Raw genomic sequence first — 16,610 nt, forward strand, 5'->3', positions numbered from 1 at the left:
TGAATTATATTTATATAATAAGTAGAAGGAATATTAGCAAAGGAAAAATTTCATAATGAGTCATTCCACAACAGATCAATCACTTTTGAACTGACCCCCCTACTATTTTAATGAAATTTGGTGGAGCATGCACACATGATAATGTAAACAATTCGAACAGTTTTTAATTTGAAATTTGTCCAAGTTATAAACACGTGAAAAAATAAAATTTTCATTGAAAAAACCACTAACTTGCATGCATATAAATAACTGTAACTTTTTTTTTTTTTTACTTAAGAACTTTACTTTATAAGTTACTTTTTTTTTACTTTAGAAGAAAGTAAATGGTGTTTAAAAAAAGATTTGAAACACCATTGCAATAGACCTTTCATTTGATACCTTATATGACTTTCTGAGGCTAGGTCAACTTTCAAAGCAACCTGATTAGGCCTTTGACCTGTGATATGTGATCTCAAAGAATTACGAAAGAAATATTTTTTATTGACTGCAACATTCTTCTACACCTTTCAAATTTGTAGCATAGAAATTGAAATTTAAAAAAAAAAAACATTAATTATTTCAAACCAAAATTTTTATTAATTGAAAGTGGTATGCTGTACAACTTTTTTCCCCTTTAAGACATTTCATACAATATACGTAGAAAACTGAGTAAAAAGCCTAAAATTCTTAAACCAATATATAAATCAATGATCATTCATACCAAAAGTAATATTTATCCCATACTTTTGGCTCCTAAAATGTGTCGAAAATAACATTTTTATTTTTAGCAAGTGTATTATATTTTTCTTATTAAAAAATGGTTTACCTTTTGATATGCAAAAAATATTTAAAATAGTTACAAGATATGAATAACATTTATTTCATAGAAAATAATTTATAAAATTAAAATTATGATTATTAACTCTGTTACAATATGTTATGAACAGAATTAGTAATTTTTTAAACATATAAGCATTATAAAATTTTATGAAATAGTTAGGAATGATGTAGTTCTATTTTTTTGTTAATTATTTTTATCTCAACAGACGGTATGAAAAAGTCTTAACCTGTTGTTGTTAGTACTTCAACCTTCTAAATGATCCGTGATTTATTTACTTTCAATATCAAAGGCTTCCGTGGGTACGAGTATGACAGTAAGGGTCCATGAGGCTGTAGAAAACGTATCTTAACTTCTTCGTAGTTTATATTTACATCTAAAATACATCGTATCCACCATTGACTGTACTGCAAAATAACAACATACCCTATAATATCTTCTAAGAGCAGTTCTAAAGGATGTAACACCACTGACTGGATCTTACTTTCAGATGAATTTGAATACATTTTCGTTTTAATTGATGTGTGGCTTTCGTGTCTGTTTTAATTGATTTTTTTGTGTACCGGAGATTGTGTGGCTTTTCTAAAAAGTGTCTCTATTTCTCACAATCATAATATGATTTTATAATACACAAAATTTGTTTATTGATGACAATATTAAAAAGTGAAAATAATTTACTCTAATTTTTATTTCATTAAAGTTTTTTTTTAAATTTTTTTATTGGATTGTTTTGTGTTGGATGAATATCTAATTTAAATTGGTCTAAATGTTGCTAGCATATATATATATTTTTTTTTTCTGAAAAAGTTATGTATGAATGCTGAAACATGAAGGAAGAAATTTTTTTTTACAGTACAACTGTCTCGTTTTATGTTAAAAGGGCATTTATTTTTTATGCTTTGTTTAGAAACATAAAGAGACCAAAGAACATCTTAAGGGATTGTGGATCTCATTTCAAATCAACTTAAGTAAATAGAATTAAATTGTTTGTTATTATTTGAATTAACAGTATTTGTTTATGCTTACATGGTTAGTGCTACTTTATAGCCTAAAATAATAATTTTTTGTTTTGTAATCAAATGGAGAAGTGTATTATTTCTTCTTAGTCTAAATCAACTACAGTTTAAATGGTCATAAAAAGTATATTAAATTCTTAATTTATTTACCATTTGTATCAATGTTAATGTACTCAAAGTTTGGTATGAAATAAAACCTAATATAAAAAAGAAGCTGCTTTTTTACATAGTCTTAAAAAAAAAGCTACAAGTAAAATAAAGTTTCATTTTTTCATAACAGGTTACACATATATAATTTTTTTTCTTCATTTTTTTATCATGGCTAAAATAAATTTTTATACATTTAATACAGAAAATGAGATTTGTTAAATATTTTGTTAATTTTTTACGCATGAAAAAAAAATATATATAATTTTTATTTTATTTGCATGTATAGAATTGGCATTTTATTTATAATCTGCACTAAGGCTCTTTCTCATACTGTTTAGCAGTTTTGGAATTTTGACATTTTTTTCAAAAAATTATTGGATATAGCTTTTCTTATTTTATTTATTTTTGTCGTTTCTTAGATGACCCTTTGACTATTCTTGGGCTGCAACCCGCAAACAGTAAGCCTATACTTATCCCCATGATTCATGCATAGAATGAAAAGGCATTACCCCATTAATTTAACAGTACTTTTTATTATTTATTTTTAATTGTTCATTTGTAAAATCGCTGTTTGAACTCTAATGCACCATTGAAAAAGATTTTCCTTAGAGCATGAGTGGTGAGTTTTCATTGCTTATTACTAAGGAAAATAGTGAGGTTAACTGGTAATCAATAAATAATGTTTCAATTTTGATTTGCTACATTTTATATATGAATTAATTGTATTTGAAGAGAAGTGTGCTTAGGATGGAGCTCAAACTGGGCCGACTCTTTCTAGATGAAATTTCATTTATAGTTTAATGACAGCATTACCAGAATCGACTATACTGTTCCAAACGTCAATGATATTAAAAACTCTAAGAAAGCTCATCAATATTTGCAACATGCCTGATAAACCTAGCATGAAACACAAGGATAAAAGCAGCAGAATTTTATTTATTTACTTTTTTTTTTTCCTAAGTGCCTTCGACATTCTAAATGCTCCTCAATATCGTTTGAACACTAAGTTGTTCTTTTTTTCGTAAGATCTATGCAACTTTTTACAATAGCTCATTCTAAAGAGCGGTCGAAAATATGAGCACAAATGCTATGACAATTCGCATTTCCGTCGTATCTATGAAGTTAAATTCAAGAATTTAAAAATATTTTCACATTACAGTAAAATTTATTTGTCCAAAACTAATGTTGAAGTTCCTTTAAGAATTAAATATTATTTGTATTTTATTCATTAATGATTATAAAAAGAAGTGTATTTTAAAAGGTATGAAACATTTTATATCATTCTTAACATCATAATTTTTCAACATAATTTTGAAGAGACGTAGTAATTACAAGAAGTTAAAAAATGATATTTTTAAATTTTAGGTATTAGAAAAGCTATTTATCTTATTAAAATTTAAATTTGATTGTGAAAATTACCTAATTAATAATCACGTAAAATACTGTATATCATATAGGGTGTTCTGTAATTACATCTAACACGTTGTAAAAGCTGCAAATTGATATTTCATAGAGGAGAAAAAATGACAATTTCATCGTATCAGTTAAATTAATTGGTAAATAGGCGGTATGAAAAATAGAAAACCAGTTTGAATGGCCGATGACACACGAACGTGTTAAGTTTTAATCACCTTCTAAGTTTTGTTTTCTCTAGTAATCACAAGTTTTTAGTCAATCCCACCTTTATCAGTCGTGATTCATTAAATTTTGATTTTTTTTTCCTTGCCTAAATATTAATTTATGACCCTTAATGTGTGTACTCGTTTTTTTACTTAAATTTCATCAAGGATTTTAAAAATATACATTAAGGTTGAACTTTATGAAATGCCCTGTTTAAGTTGAAACCTTTTATTGTTTTTAAATGAAATTATTACGACAACCAGTTTCAACAAAAATGATTGTAATAGGATGATTTGAATGCAGTCATCCAACTCCATCCAAACTCAAATATGTTATGCAGTTTAAGTAATGATATTTAAGAGCTTTAAATCTGACTCTCAAAAAAAAAAAAATCGGGATATTACTGAAAAATATTGTGATTGGAGCGCGTGGTTTTTATTTTATTTCATAATCGTCGTTCAACAGCCGACCCAATTTTGGGTTTACTGTTACCAATGTTCAACAACGTCGCCTTGTAATTTTGTACCCAATCCAGAAGACAAGGGAACTCTTGGATCAAGTGTTGGGAAAATTTTTTTATTGAAACTAACCCGCGTTTGCGTTACACGAAGAAAAAAACCACGAAATCCTATAATCCGTCTACCGTGGAGGATATTTTGCATCAGCACTGTAGTAGGTGCAAGCCGGGTGCGGAATTCGTATCGACCAGCCATTATTGGGATTCGAATCTGGTTCACCTCATTCGGAGGCGAATACTCTTTCCCTTGGTTCCATCTTCACTGAGTATTAACTCTACAGGATGTTCCAATTTTATTGATTGGTACCAATTTTATTGTTTTGTCTAAATTTAGTCATCTTCAAAATGTAAATAGCAATTCGATCGTAATTTATGGAAATAAACGGTTTTTTTCTCTTAATCCGCAATGATTAATGAGAAGCAACCATGAGGGTTGATCAGCAACGTAAACAAGGGGCGGAACTTTCCAGTTTTTAATTATAAAATTACAAAACTACGGAGTTGAACATTAGTGGTCGTAAACCCAAAAATTGGATCAGCTGTTCTACGACGGATATAAAATAAAATAAAATCTATCTATTATTGGCCTGGATAGTAGGGCACTGAACCCATGCCCAAGAGTTCGTGGGTTCATCCACAGCCGGCCGAAGACTGCCCGTGTAGTAAATGGTGACTGATGCAAGTTAAATCTATCGAGTTGCAAAGTCCTCCATGTTCCTATAACAAATCAATACCTCTGAGGGTACTGAAACAAAAATTTCCTTGTCTTCTGAATTTGTTCAAGGTTACAGAGTTGAACATTAGGAGTCGTAAACCTAAAATTGGGTCGGCTGTTCAACGACGGTTATAAAACAAAATCTATATTTTAAATAAGAGGCGAGTGAAAAAGTCTTTCTCACAGTTCAAATAAAGGGAAAAATCAAAACTGTTACTCGAGTAACCAAAAGTAGATTACAAGACAGGATGTGAATATTAAAGTGCAAGAGCGTTTAGTTTAGAATAGTAAATTAAGAAAAAGATTTCGACAAAGGAATAACATAAAAAGATTAGTTGAAGCGCTTTATGTTACACACACACACATATATATAGGGAGGGGGGAGAGACTCCCCCCACTCTATAGGTACTGCCGCGGTCATAATTTTACTTCTTATAATCTTAGCTTAACTAAATTACGCCGAAGGAAAAAAATGTAGCTTTAACTTAAACTAAACTCAGTGGCGCGACAGCCCCTAGGGGGCCAAGGCCTACTGGGCCCATCTCAGTTTTCTTGACATTGGGCTCTGGGGTACAGGAGCAGATGTTCCAGTTAGGTGGTCAGCCGAACGCGGAACCCCAAGTGTTTAGTTCCCAAGCATGCTTGGTACTCATTTGTCTACCCACTTAAGGGATGAAAGGCTGAGTCAACCTTGTCCGGCCTGAGGATCCAACCCAGGACCGGCGGCACGGGAGCGCAAAGCACTACCACTCAGCCACCGGGCGTCTAGCTTTAACTTAAGATAATTTAAAATCTGTTCTCCTATTTATATCCAATTATGTTAGAGGCTATGTGCCCTTTTCGCTCGCACTCACTTGTTTTTTCCTATATTTTAAAAACATGAATGTAATTATAAATGGATGCAGAATTTAACAGAGTATTTATAGTTTGTCTAAGCTAAGAACTCCCCCCGCCACATGGTCTGAGGCCGTCTGCTGCTATGGATACAAGAATAGCGTATTCCAGGGAAGGTAGCTAGCCGACCGGCCTGTGGAGGGGTTAGGGAACTGCCTTTGCACCAGAAAGGTTCTGGGATCGAATCCCGGGCAAGGCATGGATGTTCTTTTCTTCTCTGTACTATCTGTCCTTACTGTGGGAGCAACGTTGGCCCACCTAATATGGTGCCCTTGTAAGAGAGGCCAACAAATCTGCCCTGTTAATGTCCGAATTGACGAACAATGTTAACACAGGAGGGCATTGGGGGGGAGGGAAGGTAGCTTCTCTTCACTCTAGGGCTAACACAATAGACTGGAAAAAAAGTCCTCTAACTCTCGCTGAATCTTAGCCAAAATCTGTCCTAAGCAATGACCCCACATCCCTTGAAATAGTTAGACCTCGTTACCATAGTCACCGCCAAGGGTCTTGACAAATGGCTAGGCGAGTTTTTACTTTAGACAAACTATACATTAACTAGTTCATTAAAAAATTTTTTAGAAAAAATTGCACGTTGAGACATAAAGGTTTGCCACCCCTGGACTAAACCATCCGACAGAGAGCAATGAAATTTGGCATATTAATAGTTCGTCGCACGAAGGTTACTGTTCACATTAAAACATTATATTACAAACCGAGCGAAAAACGGATTGGAACTTTCTTGCGTCATGTCCACTTAATTACATGTCGGATAATCGAATAACAAGCTTACACGAATGGAACCAAATCATTTTGTATGCAACTAATGTTAAACTTCCCCGTTTAAACTGACATTCTTTGTTTTTTTGTCCCCGCCTAATTGCTTGAAGAAGAGGTACTGAAATGAAAAAAATTTGTTTATTTTGGAGAAATGCTTCACTAACTAAAATGAAATTTTCGTTTTTCAGTTAAGATAAGGATACAATAGGTGGTCACTTCAAAAGGGTCCTGTTCATTAGTTGGTCTAAACAGGTGTTAGGGGTAAAATTGAAAAAAAAAATCTAATCTTGCTGCTAGTTATACATTGAAGTGAGCGACGAGTGTTTTACCCCTCTTTGAATTATAGTTTGTTTACGGTAAGAACTCCCCCCGCCACTAAATCTGAGGCCGTCTGCTGCTAAGGGTACAAGAATAGCGAATTTCAGGGAGGGTAGCTTCTCTTTACTTTAGGGCAGTGTTTCCCAAACTTATGACTTTTGTGTATCCTTTCTAAATTTTTCGTAATGCTGTGCACCACTAATAAAAAAATGAGTGTATTTTTTACTATAAAAAAAAATTGCACAAAAGTTAAAAATCACAACTGGCTGTTGACACCACTAATTATTAACTGCAAACTCCGCAAAAAATAGCAAATAGAAAAATACGTAATCGTAAATTTTCATGGCTAGCTTTGTTTTTAAATAAGTTTGTTTGAAATTTTCGTTTATTGCAAGATATTTCGCATAAGGACGCGTACCCTCGCTAAACTGTTCCCGTACCCCTGGGGGTACGCGTACCACACTTTGGGAAACACTGCTTTAGGGCAATATGAAGAAAAATGATTCCCTTTCTCTCCCCCACCCGAGACAAAATATATCCTAAATAGTGACCCACACCCCTATTTGAAATAGTTATACCTTGTTACCATAGTCACCCCCACAGGTCCAGACGAATAGGGGAGTTCTTACTTTAGACAAATTGTACTTACTTACACATCATTTAGAATTTTAAAAAGGTACAGAGTGATTTGTTTTGTAGTCAAGATTTGTGGTCCCCTCCTGGTGCGCTATTAGCTTTCATAAGAAAAAATTTCAAAAACGTAACAAATCAGTATACAGTGTGTCTTTCTCTTAAGTAAGAATAATTATTGCTTAATCCAGAGAATAACTCTGATAATGATTGCAAGTTCAGCGAGAAAAGGATGGATTTGAATTAATCGAGGGGGGGGGGGGGGCAATGAATCTGGGAAACGATATATTAAAAAAAATTCCAAACTAAAATAGCTCATTAATTTGGAAATTCTCAAGACGAGGTTAGAAAAAAAAAAATTTAAAATAAATAATCTGACTATGTGTTTGAGAGGAATACGCAATTATTCATGAAAGTCTTAATAGAAACTGAAAGGGAAAATCTAATTTTGATAAATTGACGAATTAAACGGGTATAAAAATAGTCTTCAATTATAGATTTTTTCGGAAGGGATCAAATAATATTTTAGTACCTATATATTATACTATTCACTAATATTGATTTATTTTTATATAACTTTAAATGACATTTATATTTTATGATACTAACACAGATACTATTAATCAAAATTGTTTATTGATCATAAAACTAAGTTTATTTAATCAAAACACTATAATTTGCATTAAATACCATTAAAAATAAAATTTCGCAGAAATTTAGGATAGAATATTGCACTATCCTTTTAATCGAATAACCCGCTCAATTGCATAGATTTGGTTGGAACTGATGATATTCCTTTAAGCGGGTTTGACTGGTTAAGCCTTAGCCGTTGTTTCCTCAAAAATCTTAAAGATAACATCATTGATACTTTATAGCTCTATTTAATAACAATAAAAAAGAGTTATTGCTTGTACTTTATTTAGTTCTTTTTTCTCGCTACGTCATAATTTCAATCAACAACAGTTCCGCAATTGACTGTTGACACGTTCTCAGCAGATCACCGAAGTCGAGCATAACTGGCCGCTGTCAGCGTGCGGGTGAAAAACTACTTGGATCAATCTGTGAAGGGACCGAGGGTGTGAGGTATTGGTTCTCGTTAAAATGTTATACGTAAGTACTTGACTTCACGCGCATGTCGTCGGTCTATCGAAGCGAAGGGAGCCTCACCTCGGCAGAGTTCAAAATTGTGATGGCATGTCTTCAGATGATTGTCAGGAATGTTTACCAGACCGTTACCAATAGCCCATTGAGCAGCTTTAGTGCGACGTAAACAACAACAATGAAAAAAAAATTTACGTGGTAGCACTATGTCACCAAATTATCTCTAAAGTTATCTGAAATCACGTATTTAATTTGTCACGTCTGTCAAAATGTGTTTCGGTATAAGTAAATAATTTAAAAACAGCGGTAATTAAAATTAAAAAAAAATTCTTTTGCAATGAAAGGCAAAATTAATGGGAAAGTGGTACTAATTTGCTTAGGAAAAACGTAGAAAATTACTTCAGTTTTATTAACCGCTGTCCCTCTTTTCTTTTTCTCTGGCCTTTTAATTCCTAGTAAGAATATATATATTTTTTTGGTATTCTCTCTTTAAAAATAAAAAGTCAAACAGCTGATAAAAAATATTTGTTAGATTACGGAATTATATATTTTACTGAAATATAAAATTCAAAATAATTAGTTTGGAAAAATCTTTTTTTGATTCATATTCAAAAATGTATTAATGATTTTGTTAATTAAAGAAGTTTCAATTATAAATAACTGCATATTAGTTAAATTGTTTGGAAGTGAACCGCGTTTGAAATATTTGACTTTTTATGCAGGAAAAGACATGGTGTTTCACGTTATATTTCATCTCACCAAATATTATTAAACTTCTAAATTTATTTCTCACCTATCCTGACATGAATAAATACAAAGAAATAATGAAAAAAAATATATTTAATGAAAATTCTGAGTCAAAGTGTTAATGCTGACGCTCAGTTCATTTAAGTAATGTAATAGATGCATATTGAAATACTAAAAAGTAAGCCATTATGTTACAAAAAGCAACATTTATGGAGTTCAGGTACTTATTCGTATAGATTAATCGTAAACAAGCGCCATACTATTATTGTCGCCAATGATGCTTAATTAATATGGGTAATTCCTATTATATAAATTAAAAAAATTACTTATTTACAAAAATTCCAAGTTAATGGTTAATTTCGATATTATGCCTAGTAATGTTGAATACAGTTAATCTCAATTTTAATGGGCTGAACAACAAAAAACAGGTTTTGTTATGTTTTTGCTTATTAATTTTGTCAGTATATACCGTTCAGTTTTGTCCACGATTTCATTGGGTTGTTCAGTACCGAGTTATTGTTTTTTTGATTTTATTAATCCTGTTCGAAGAGTGGATATTCAGCTAGTTGAAAATAAAAAAAAGTTGAATTACAGTTCGTTAAAAATAAGTTAACTAACGCTTTTCGTTTCCCGAAACTCTTGTTTTTTTCTCAGGTCAAGAGCTAGCCCTTGTACAATACTTATCAATATTTTAGTCAAATAACTTCTAAACGTACTATTGGACGTATTTTCAAAATTTTAATTAAATATAGTAGCATTAAATTCTAACTTGAGATTCATTTAAACTGAAATAGTTGCAGTGTTATAGTAGTAGCACCTTGGATACATATGTACTATAAAATAGTATCTTTCTCTTGATATACATCTTCAAGAAAGAATAAATAAATGAGATAAATTTTCTTTTGAATATATTTATTTTTAGTGGTAAGAGTACAGCATATGTAAAAAGTATAAAAAAGGAAGAAGAAAAAATTATTCAAGTTGGATCTGAGAATTTGAAGCACGTATATTTGTTTTTGTTCTTACACAATAGACAGAGTATGGTAGCTAGCTTGACTCTATGAAGGTGCTTGCAGATGCAATCATATAAGGTCTATGACCACTATCAGTGGCATCACCCTGAGAAAAAGAGCAGCTAAGTCTATCTTTATAACTATTGCATAGCTGCCAACCTTAGGAATCAAAAATGAGGAACACTATATGCGACAAAATTATACGCACTAATTACGAGAGTAAGATAAAAATTTAATTATTAAATCATAACATTAATAGACATATATTTAAATATGTAAATTAGTAAAACAAAACTATAAACACTATCTTTTGTGGGAAACTTATAATATTAATGTTTTATAATTAGGAATACCGGTATAATATATTAAAAACAAACATTACCTATTAATATATATATATTTATCTCCAAATTATAAAACACTGGTAAATAATAATCTACATCATAAACAAATATTTCTGATGCAAGTGTTTAAATACTACAAAAAAAAAAAAAAAATTCCAAAAATAATAATTTAGTGAAATAATCAGCAACAGACAGCTATTGGAATAATATTTTCCAATAAAAAGCTACTAAAAATTACTTTAGCACAATAATCACAGGATGCATGCTTGTGGCGATCAGAAAAAAGGATTGGTTTAAAATCAAAAATTTTATGAAAATTCAGAATTTTTATAAAAATATCAGATTGGATTTAAAAATTAGGAACAAATCCGAAAAATTCTGAACAGTTGGCAGCTATGCTATTGTCTGCTTAGTCAGCTGTAAAATAAAAGCATTTTTCTAGATAAAAAAATAGAAATCATGTTACTTTAAAATTCTACAGTGGATCAGAATCCAATCAAAGACTTCAGTTATATTAATAACTGACAACCGTGCCGGAAAATAAAGAGCTTAATTATTTTTATGAATTTAAAAAATATACAATTATATTTAATACATATAGCAAAACCAATGACTGAAATGTTATCTTGTTACGGTACAGAGATATTCTTCAAACTAAATGAGACTCTGCATAAACCATTGTAGAAAATCAAGTCCTGGTAAATATATCTCACAGAAAAGCTTTAAGCAGACAATGCTGTGAGACCATTCCCCGGGACAAACATGAATCATCAGCAGAATCCAGGCAAAAGCTAGAAGAGAACAAGTTGCTTCAAATTAATATTGTAATCAAGATACCTTGTTAAGATTTCAACCAATGGTTAAGTATATAGATAAAAGCACAACTCTTCATATTGTGAATCTAATAAAGGATTGCATACATTAGTTTGAATCAATTTGAATTACAGAGTGAAAGAACATTTAGCACAGAAGTATAAGTTTTAAGTTATAAGCACAGATTAACAGAATTTTTTTTTTTATTATTATTAAATCTGGCATATCCATCTTTTTCCACGCATATGGCATACTTGCGACACTTTCAGAGTGGTCTCACAACTCTTTTGGGTGGAAGCATCACTCAAACTCATACTCGGGGATTTGACACATCTGTCACTTTAAAATCAAGACATAAAAAAGGAGTGTAAATTATTGCAACATTAGCTTTGTTGCTCGATTTTTTCTTTTTGCAGATCCCCGATTTAGTCAGGTTACTTACATCTGAAAGAGAGGGAAAGTGTCTGCTTAATATTATTTAATATTTCTATTGCAGCATCAATCAGGGTTTACATATAAAGACTAATGGCTTTAAGAACAAGACAATCACAGGACATTACATCACAGCATTTAATAGTTAGTCACAGCACAGATTTTATTATATTTTCTTTACACAACATAAATGACCCCACAGCCAATTGTTCAGTTGGTGTGTGCACTGTTGAGTCACCGTTTACCCTAGAGACAGCCACGTAGGCTTCTTAAAGGCACGAGTCCATGATGGATCATGGAATGTGCATGTTGTGTTATCCCCACGCTGACTTTTAATGATGAGCCAGTACATGTTGATGTGTTTGTCCATTGTTCAGGTTTGATTGCACTGTTCCCAGTTTTTTAGTATCTAATCATCTAAATTCTGTCGACATCACCAGTTCCTTAATGAATATTATTTTCTAAACCTTTTACAAGAATAAAAAATAAAATCATAAATTAATTTTCTAAACTTATTAGTATCTAGATCAAACATTAAATTAGTTTTTATTTAGAATGCAATAAATGCCACTGATAAAAACAAAAGTAATAAATATTTTTGAAATAATCAAAGTAAAAGAATATATATTATTAATAAAAGAGGAATATACTAACTGGTAGGGCACTGTCTTTTCCTTAACCACGGTGTGATTAAAGACAAATACTGATAAACATTAAAAGATCATTTAATTCATTCTGACTTTAATTATTTTATTAATACTGTAATAATTTATAAACAGTGCTGTACTAACAGTAAACAATCCGTACTATAACAATACAGTTGGGGAAAAAAAAACTCACAACGATTAAGGTATAACGCCACTGTTAAAAATATACAATTCTCCGAATAATCAAAACATTATAGTAATAAAAGAGAAAGATACTAACTGAGACACTCATATTAGCTTCTGTTGAGTCTAGATCTCATTTATGCTAACAAAGAATAGAATTAGATCAATCTCCGTGCAATCTAAAATTTTTTATAATCTCTTTTAGTGTTGAACATATACCCATTGCTATTTAGAAATAGCAATTGGCATTATTCATTAGCGTTATTAGCATTATTCATTTAGTATATTTTACCAAAGGCATTTAAAGTGGAAGAGTATTTATAATTCAGGTACAATGCTCTAAACAATCTTCCCTCTGTTCTTTAAGGGTAGAACCAGAATCATTGAGAGAGAGAACTAGTCATAAAATATTGTATTGCATCTAAAAAATTTTCTGCATTGTGTTAAGTAGCACAGATAAGAATATTAGAAAAAAACACTCTCTACCGAATATTTTTCTTTACAACATCATAGTACTAAAACTGTTCAAGTACTGTCAGGGATCTGTCCAGACATTCTGTAAAAGGTCCGTATTTGTAAAATTGGGAAAAAATTACTTGTAATTTGTGAATATAAAATAAACGTTAAGTCACATTCTTTCAACCAGGGTCCTGCTTTTGTGAATTTGCGCAAATAGGGTCTGTTATTGCAAAAAAAAAAAAAACTTTTTCAAGGAGTTTTTAAATTGTAAAGACTTACAAGATTATGCCCAACACTGTAAAATTATAATTAAAAAAATTAAAAGTTAAAAAATAAACAGCAATTGTTGCTACTAAATTAGAGATGCAACATACAAATATTTGGTATTTTGCATATACTGCTGAACGCAGAATATTCATTTCGGACGAATAAAGGAAGAAGTGTCTGCCGAAGACAAAATTTATTTAGATTACACCTGTCATTCTCCCCCCCCCCGGGAAGGGTTTATTCGATTAAAAAAACAATAATGAAGATAAACGAATTTGTGAAGGGTCTGAGTAAAGGATAAATTATTTTGTGAAATGTCCGTTTTTATGAAAAGATATTTTGTGAATAGTTCGTTAACGGACCCAAATCTCTTCTAAACAGATATCTGACTGTGACTACTCTTTCTTATTTGTATGGGATGAGTTCTGGTTATCTGGCTAAATGTCAAGACAAGATTACAATATTTTTATATTATTAGTATCAGGGTTGGCAAGATTTTGCCGCAGGTGGAAAAAACCAGGGTAAATACCGGTAAAAACCGTCCTGGCAAAAACAGGTTTTTGCCAACCAAAGTGGCAAAAACCTATATTTTCCAAGATGAGAGGACAAAAACACATTTTTGATACAAAATTATTCCTAAAATTGAAATATATACTATGAATATAAATAATTACAAAAAAATTAACAAAACTATTTTTCCATAATTAAATGATAATGTATCGTTTTAGTAGTATAAAACATTATTGAATGGAAAATTTGTGATTATTCTCTTTTTTCCAGTGAAATGAACTTATTTTAAATTAATACAAATATAATTTAAAGCACAAAATATCTATCAACATGTGTAGTTAATTATTGTACAAATAATAATTTTTTATAATAAATAATAGTATTATACAAATAATAATATTTATTTGTAAAAAAACATTTATTTTAGGATTCTAAAATGAAAAGAGATCAAAAACTTTCAATCTTTTAAAAATTATTACCCTTAGGTATATTAATTATTAATATGTTAAAAATAATTTTTTCATGTAATGTATCAAAATTATTATTCCTTATGATTGATTTAAATTTGTTTAAAGTATTTTGTAATAATATTTAATCAGCAATTTAGATAATTTGGTTTTTGCCGGTTTTTACCAGTTTTTGCCACTGTCCTGGCAAAAACCCCTTTTTGCCGGCAAAAACTCCAACCCTGATTAGTATATAAAGTTGTGTATAAATACACTTCTTTTTTTAGCAACTTTGCTATGCATTCTTCAAAGATGTTTGCCAGTTGAATATGGCCCTGGCAGTTTAAATGTATGTGATCTTAACCAATACATTCATCCACAGATAAAGCTGATTCACAGAACATTAGCCCAAGTAAAATTCACAAAGTTTTAATTACTTCATTGAATCGCTTTATAGTGACGTTTTCAAGATTAACAAAATGTTGATGCATACGCTGATCTTTCAGCAAGAGAAATTTCTAAACTCTTCGTTCGAGAAAAACAACTCAGAAATATTTCTGTATTGTGATCTGCCGTGCCAACTACAATCGCCAAGGTGCTAAACAGATTTTAAACTTGCAAATTTAATAACAAAAAAAAACAAACACATGTAGATAGTTGTCCGGGGGTGGTTACGAGTTATACCTTCTGAGTTCCCTTCTCTTTTTATTAGTTCCTGGCGGCTGGCTACCCAGAATTATTCTTCCACAGGTAACCAAACAAAATCTCCCCAATAACCCCACAAATTTTATTAACCACACAAGCCAGTTTTTTAAAGTTGGGCATTGTACCCAATTGCACATCATTAGTTCCTTTATTTTTAAGAAAAGCAAAATAAATTATTATTTTATAGCACAACCATAAGTAATATTAATAAAAAAATAAATAAGTATCTGAATTAGAATAGTTACACAAGATACTAACAATGTCAACAAATGGTTTAGATACATAGTCATTAAAAATTACATTTCAACTTACCAACATGAATTAAGACAAAAACACAATCGTCCCTTCACAACTGCACACTTAATTTGTCCACACCGATTCTAGGGTGTGCAAACATCGATATCCCATTTTCATTCAGCATTCAAGTAATTAGCCAATTACTTCTCCAGGGAATCACCTAGTAAAAAAGTATTTTATGAAGAGAAAGAAGAAATATGAAAAGTTTGCTTTACATTGTCCACGTAAACAGTCAAAAATCTTAGGGTAATGAAAAAAATACAATTATAGATATAGTTTGAGAAGTTAAATAATTGAAAAAATTCAATTTCATATTAATATCCAATAAAGATAACTTAAATTTAAGATAACTTGCTAATCTGAATTATCTTCTAATTTATTATAGTATTTGTATTATGTATTTTAAATAAAACAAATTATTGAGTACAAATTATTTTGCACATAAATGTGATACACCTATAGAATAAAAATTTTTTTTGAAAGTATGCATGCTCATAATTTATTCAATAGTTAAGACAACCTAAAAGAATAATAATGAATGCAGTAACTGTGAATGAAAATGATAAATATTATCTAAATTTGTTCCATTTCTCTCAGAATTTTTTTTAAAATTAGTTTACAATAAAATTGAAACAAATTATTTTAGACATGATCAAAACCCTCTTCACTATTTTTAAGAAAATTCAATATTAATCTTTCTATATAAAATAAATTTTAATTAGCAATATATTTCATAGAAAAAAAAGATACCTCTGTATTATGTCACTAAAATAAACATAAATCAAGTAATTTAACTAAATGAAATTTCATTACTAAACTGCTTCACACAATTTCGGCAGATCAAACAAAGGATTTCTAAGGAAGCAGAGAAAAACTTTGATAAATGAATTTTTATAACGATTTTCTTAAAATACATACATTTTACAAACTATTTACTTTAAAATCTAACGCGTGGTATTCACAGATATTTAATAAAATTCATTAATCTTTTTAAAAATTTCATGCAATTTTTTTATATACTGCTATGAAACGTACACTAATATTATAAATCTTTAATTAATAAGAATTACCTGTAATTAAAACTTTCATAATGATAAAATATGAAATCCCGCGCAGCCAAATACAGAAAATGGCTTCCTCTAACAATAGCTTTTGTTTATTAAACAACGCCAATTGCTTTGGCGAAAAAGTT

The 16,610-nt window shown here is 30.4% G+C and overlaps 1 long non-coding RNA gene across 1 annotated transcript; it reads right to left on the minus strand.

Annotated features, from left to right (window-relative positions):
• Positions 1-12,028: 12,028 nt before the first annotated feature.
• Positions 12,029-16,610, minus strand: LOC147811038 (uncharacterized). Its single transcript, XR_015433118.1, has 3 exons — positions 16,489-16,610; positions 15,434-15,578; positions 12,029-12,371 (listed from the first exon to the last, which is right to left on the minus strand). It is a non-coding gene; the product is annotated as an uncharacterized LOC147811038 (long non-coding RNA).

The sequence above is a fragment of the Parasteatoda tepidariorum genome, chromosome 4, assembly GCF_982258835.1.
Source record: "Parasteatoda tepidariorum strain Cologne lab strain chromosome 4, Ptep-v5.0, whole genome shotgun sequence".
Lineage (NCBI taxonomy): Eukaryota > Metazoa > Arthropoda > Arachnida > Araneae > Theridiidae > Parasteatoda > Parasteatoda tepidariorum.